The following is a 6,788-nucleotide window of genomic DNA, read 5'->3' as shown; positions in this document are numbered from 1 at the left end:
TAAGAAAATACTTGCACTGTTATGTACAAATTAATACTCACAATTACGAGTTTGGATTTCAAAATGGATACGAATTGTTACACTTTTGATGGTTTTTTATTTAAATATGATGGATACAGTGTTTATTAACTGCAGCGTTTACGTTGTTGACACGAAATTTTCGCTTATGACAAGATATTTTTATAACTAACACAATAATCAAAAACGAATTTCGTAAAAAACAGTTCTTTTCTTAATTCACCATACTTCGATTGCACAAATATTAAACATTACTGTTATTTTGGATGAACAGTTTCTTAACTTTTTCAGTCCTCTTAAACTAATTTAAAGTCTATGTTTCTTGACTCAATTGATTTTGGTTCTATTGCTGTCTTTATATTCCTCGCCAGCTAACAAGCGCGACAACACGACCCAACTCAAAAGACTGAAATCATATGTTGCGTGCGGCTGACTTTTATGAAATTTCGCCTGACAACGCAGTCTTGGTCTACAGCTGGTTACGCTGCGCTCGTACACCCATATACCCATATGCCCGTATATATGTACGTATTTAGCGAATACATGCACATATAACACACGTACGCCTGACTGCACACAAGTTTCCAAATTCGCAAATTTTGTTTGTGTGTGAGCGTCGGCTGTAAATAATGTATGTAGATGTGTGTATCATAAGTGCATATAGTAGCAGTGGCGAGCGATGGCCCGATGTAAGGAAATGCAGGCGACAGACGTGTGGTATGAGTGATCGGTTATTTTATAAGCTTATGAGTCGCGTTAATAAGCCCTGTGAATAAATACGTAGGCAAGCAGAGAGAAATACTAAAACCGATCCAAACACGAAGCAGTGTGTGATAAATTCAAAAGCAAAGCAACAAAAGATCGCTGATATTTTATATATGTATGTACATGTGTATTGGCGGAAAGTTAATTTTGATTTGTTGTAGTGTGTGGACACGCGTGACTAGCATGATGGCACTAAATTCAAATTCATTAATATTTGTTTTTTATGTATGGGGATTATTTCTTGGGATTTTTGTATAGCTGTTGTGTTTAGTAAGCTTTGGAATTCATTTCACTGTTGAATGTTATTACGAAAAGGAGGCGCAGTAACAATCGCCAATAAATGAAATAATAAACAAACTTAGGTCGACATTGTACGCTGATAAGAGCCTACAGCAAAAGTCATACATAATTTATAACAGAGGGAGAGTGCCACAAGAGCAGACACTAATAAACCACGCCACTCGCATGCCAAATCATTCCGCAGCACATTTCGAATCGTCCACCATGCCCGTATCATCATAATTGTGCATACAATAACTACAATATATGTATGTATAAGTACTTATGTAAATACACATGTCACATTTTACAATTTTAGATTATTATACAAATGATTTGTCTACACATGCGTTTATACATATATGTTTCTTTTTCTTATGAATGAATGAATCAGAGTTAGCCATACGACGAATTCTATTTAATTTTGACACTTATCATTTAGATATCTACAAAATATTGCGATATTGTATGAGCAACTCAGGTAATCACAACATCCGCTTCGCTATCCTATTATGCACCAACACATTCGCGTAAGAACTTTTGCATTGAATTTGAGCACTCCGTTATTTATTTATTTATCAAAGTTAAAGAAAACTTAAAAATTTTAATCTCGTGTGTATTTACTTACAGTATTTTATTGTATAAATGAACAGAAACATTTTCAAACGTGGTGTTCGAATCGCACACCTCTGATGACATTACATTGCTTCGAATCGATTTGAGGAATGCAATTACGATTCATTGAAAGTCAAGAATAATTAATACGTATGTGCATATAAATATTATGTATGTATGTATATACGTATATGCACACATACATATGTATGTATGCTAGTAGTCTCTGCTGGGAAACACATTCTTATTTTCGAATTTGAGGTGAGGTTTAATTTACTTTTCAATCAGTTTGTCCATTATCGTTTACTTCCCAATATTTCCATAATTCTTCCTAAAAAAAATGATAGTTTCCAAATCTGTTATCATGCTATTCGATTTTTTTCTCAATTCGATATTTGAAGAATCGGGTGATTTTCCAAGCATGCACAAAGTCAAGCGGAATTTCAATCCCACTTTAAAGTCTATTTAACAAAGTCGTTGAAAAGTATGCAGCAAACATTATATCACTTATTCAATGCACGAAATTGGGACCTTATTGCAAGCACCACAAAAAATTATGCGACCACTAATTCAATCAAATGTCATTCTACTACATAATATTAAAATAGAAGTATCTATTATTGCTTATAGAGACGGAAAGGTTTTTTATTAAGTCCTTATTAGCTAGGTTTATTTGTTCATTAAAAACTAACTAGGTGAAATTAGAGTTTTTGATATATTAATGACAGACCCTATAATAGTGCAAATATTCATTTCAGCACGGTATGTATGTATAAATAATACTGCTATTTAAAACTAGAAAATGGGTGTTAATTCGTGTTTGTAAAAATAGTTGTCTCTTTACTATTCGTTGTTTGAAAATTAATATATAGCGTTAAGCAAAAGCGTTTACTGCCGCTAAGACATAATGGACCATGCCAGCGTGTGTCGAAATATCTGTATATTTACATAATCAAAAACAATATTTGTTCCACAGAAGTGTTTTCAAAACTTTAGAAATACGAATAAGATGTTGTATCACTGATACTTTTATGAACACACGTTTTGATGTCTGATATATATTTTACAATGAATTTTTTTGTATCGTAGAATTCGATTTTAAAGTTGCATTGGGTTTATTTATGAGAACTATTATTTTTTTACCTCGTAATGAGCACTGCTATTTTTATAGACATATGTAGGTGTACATTAGGGGCGTTTCGATAAGCGTTAAATAATGTTATGCGGTAAAAACGTATTGTCATACTTGTATTGAATATATCGTCACCTGAAATGCAAAATAACGTGTCATCAAAAAAATCGAAATTGAGTGTCTTATTGATTACGCTTCACTACTTCAAACTACATACATAATATTACGTATGTTCAACATTTTCAGGTTCTGCACTCAGATATAAACCAGTTTTAACCAATAATAAATTTTTTTTACTCATGTTCCATTTTATTTGGTGTTTCATTCATGCCTCTGTAAATTTCCGAAAATATTGTTACGTTATTTTGCATTTCAGGTGAAGATATGTATGCACGTTTTTATGTACATTATAGCAGCACTGTCTGGTGCGATTCTAAAATTTTCCTTGCAATATTATACTTCTCGTCAAAATAAAAATATTTATATTTGAGTTATCGAATATCAAGACTTGATTGATTTAAATATGAAAGCGCGCACGTAAGTCGTTACATATGGTACGTATGTATTCCCTCATGAATCTTTCGTCTGAAACTTATTTTTTGTACGCGAATTTATTTTAATTTAGGACCATATATAATAAACATATTTAAATTAATAAGATTATATAATAAAAGTAAATTCTACATTTACTACATAAGCCATGTTTTTATGATGAAGAATGGTGAATTTTACACAAAAAAATAATTCTGAACATAAAATGGTTGTTTCATATAACGTCGGTAACGTATTGCATTTTACCAGTTTTTTAGGGTCATATCTGAAGAAAATGGTGGATGCGGAAGCAATTCGAACTCGCATTTCATTTCATTTTAACACCGACCTACATACTTATATTAATATATGACAGAGTTTTTGACCTGACTAACAAATGTATATATATTATAAACTATATGTGACATGTAGGACGTGCTGTCAGCTATATCAATCAACTTCATTTTACATTTATACAAAATCATTTTGAGTATTGTTTTTCGCCCATAACACTGTCTCTTGTACGTCTACTCAATTTGTTGTTGTAGCGACAAAAAACATTCCTGGCGTAATTTAGATAGAACACCTTCCTTGGCCGGATGAAAATACGGGTCTGCTCTGTTTGAGGAGACTCGACTGACTACTGTCGTATAACCTGTGCGGAAGCCTCTTACGAATTGTGTATAACCACCCTTTTGAACTCATGATTTCCTCAACTTAAATAATACATTATATTTGTACCAACATTCATAAAATACCAAAGTGAAAATAGATTTTTTAAAGAATCTATTTTTAGCTAACAAATTCTATTTAAACACATATGTACATATGTATGTATGTACACATGCCTACTTATATGAAAATTAAAAATAAACTCTGCTTCTGATTTTCTTCACGTGATTTTTACGTATAAATGTCTGTCTATATTTACGTTTGTGCACTAATTTTTTTTTTTTTATGGTAAAGTCACTTTTATGATACTAATATATTTTTGTAGCTTTGACTTGTGGTCTCACATTGCTCTAGGCGCTGTTAAAAAACCTCGTACATACGAGTACATTGTATGAGTCGAACCAAGTTCATGAGCTATCCTGTACTTGAGAATAAGAACGGAATTTTTTGACTGATTTCGTCATATTTTAGTCTCGCCTCCGTACATATGCACATATTTCCATATTTATATATAATTGTATGTGCACATATGTATGTACTATATGTATAATTACGAACATTTGAAATGTCTGAGTGGGACGAGTGTGAGAAATTCTTCTGTAGATAGACAAACATCTTTTGTATTTGCGACGGTTTTTACAAGTGGAAATTGAGCGGTTAGTAAATTGGTTATCGCACCTTTGTATTGGACAAAATGATTTCGCAATACTTGTCTATTCGTTTGTTGGCGCTAGCGATAACTTGAGTAAAAATACGTTCTTTGCCAGACGGAGCCTGCACTAACAAAATGGTAATATTCAAATGCATATAGAAATCATATGTGGCATATTTGGTTTGAGTTTAATTAAAACCATTATTTTGATTTTTCTTGTTGGCGTCTTTATTTCATTGCTAGAATCGTAATTTTTGAACAAGAATTAGGCTCTAGGTTTTGTGAGATGACTCCAAGGCGAATTCTTGACGGTGATACTAACACCGTACTAACATAATTGCACACATTTTTCATTTGTATAAGCAAAGAAATAGAGGCTAAACCAATAGTAATTGCATATATATACAGAGTAAACACATTAGCATTCTTGTGTACCTTTAAAATAGGTTCAAGTATTTGATCTCAAATTTGAAATAAGTTCGAGTGGGTAGTCAGACACTTCTCGCAACTGAAGAATCGGTACTTATATATTTATAACAATAGATACAGAAACCACCACAAAAGGAAATTGATATAAAAATAGTAATCGAAAGTTATTAACTCACAACTTACTTACATTAATGTTCATATTGTTTACTCTTGAGTGCATTCGTTAAAATTTATGTACACACCTTTCGAATACACGAAAGTTATTATACATTATAAATATTTTTTGAAAATATCTTTAACTATACACGCCTTAGATAAATATTTAAGTACTTGTGCTGGCTAATATAAGGAAATAATGAAATGAACTGAATTCATCTATTTTTTTAGATTATCAAATACGTTAGTCAATACAAGTCGGAAGTCGGTGAAGGTGTCTATGGCTCCACTGTGAATTACGGTTAGTGCATGTCTGAAGCTAGTTACGTTCGAAATCTGGTCGGCGTAGTTCTACGAAAACACCTCAGCAAAAACTGCTTGAAGAGGAGTTCATTATGCTGCTTAACTGATAGACCTCATTGTGTACATTAGGGTGCTTCAAACAAAATTTTGATTTTTTTTTTCAACTCTTATGTATGGGAACCTAAAAAAAAAATAGCGACCCCTTAGAGTTAAGCTACAGCGCCTGGTTTGATGGAGGATTTTTTGTTTGTCAATCACTAACGTTTGAGGGGATAAGAGTTGAAAAAAATTCAATTTTTTTTGAAGCACCCTAGTGTAGATGTTCGATCAGAGACATCAAGAGGCATCCCGTTATAGTCCGGAGTGCTGTTTTCTGACATGTTTGATACTTCCTCGTCTGCGTTTCACTGCATCTCGGCGATCGTATTGGTACGGCGTTGTTAAGGACCGGCAGGCATATTGCCTTGTATGTTGTCAACAACGTTTCTTTGTCTCTTCCCCATGTGTTGCCGGCATGCGACTGGAGGATAATTTTGCGGCTCTATACTTTCACAATAATCACGATCATACGAGTAATTAAAGAGCATAGGCTGTCAAGGATCACCCCTAAAATCTTAGGGTTATTGACAGTCAGACAAATTTTTAATTTTGAAAGTCGGAGAGTTATCGGGCGATAGGACTACTCTTTGTTGGCGGGTTTATCAGGTTTTAGTAGTGTGACTACTCTTACGATTTGCCAACCATCGGGTATTTGAAGAGTGACCAGCGAAAGGTTGAAGACCTGGTCCGGGTTGGACTCAATCCAGCCCGAGTCAGGCGGATACGAAGCAACCCTGCTGCAAGATGACTAGGTTGTTGTCGTTGTAGCGGCAAAATTCTGTTAAGTTGACAGTCCTTGGCCGGATAAAAATCCGAGTCCGTTCCGGTTACGTAGACCCGAACGTCGAGGGAACGGAAGATAACAAAGTACTCAGCGATCCAAACGGGGCTAGATCGCCGAAAAAACAGTCCTTGGTCGGATGAAACCCGAGTCAAGTTTTCGCTCTAATTTATTTATTTTAGGCACAAAGAAACACTGTTATGAGAAAAATGCGCTCTCTTATTTGCAGTGGGATAACATTAAGTAGTATTGGGCCAATTCAACCCATTTTTTACAGACATACTATTACAAGAGAAGGATTATCATTTAAATTGAGTTATATATGTAAAAAGGTGCCACGCCCATTGTCCAATTTC

General features: G+C 33.8%; 1 long non-coding RNA gene across 1 annotated transcript; it reads left to right on the top strand.

The window, feature by feature from the left end:
• The first annotated feature begins 986 nt into the window (after positions 1-986).
• On the top strand, positions 987-5,713 carry LOC125780369 (uncharacterized). Its single transcript, XR_007423747.1, has 2 exons — positions 987-1,331; positions 5,481-5,713. It is a non-coding gene; the product is annotated as an uncharacterized LOC125780369 (long non-coding RNA).
• The last annotated feature ends 1,075 nt before the right edge of the window (positions 5,714-6,788 follow it).

The sequence above is a fragment of the Bactrocera dorsalis genome, chromosome 1, assembly GCF_023373825.1.
Source record: "Bactrocera dorsalis isolate Fly_Bdor chromosome 1, ASM2337382v1, whole genome shotgun sequence".
NCBI lineage: Eukaryota > Metazoa > Arthropoda > Insecta > Diptera > Tephritidae > Bactrocera > Bactrocera dorsalis.
This window is presented reverse-complemented; position numbering and strand designations above follow the sequence as displayed.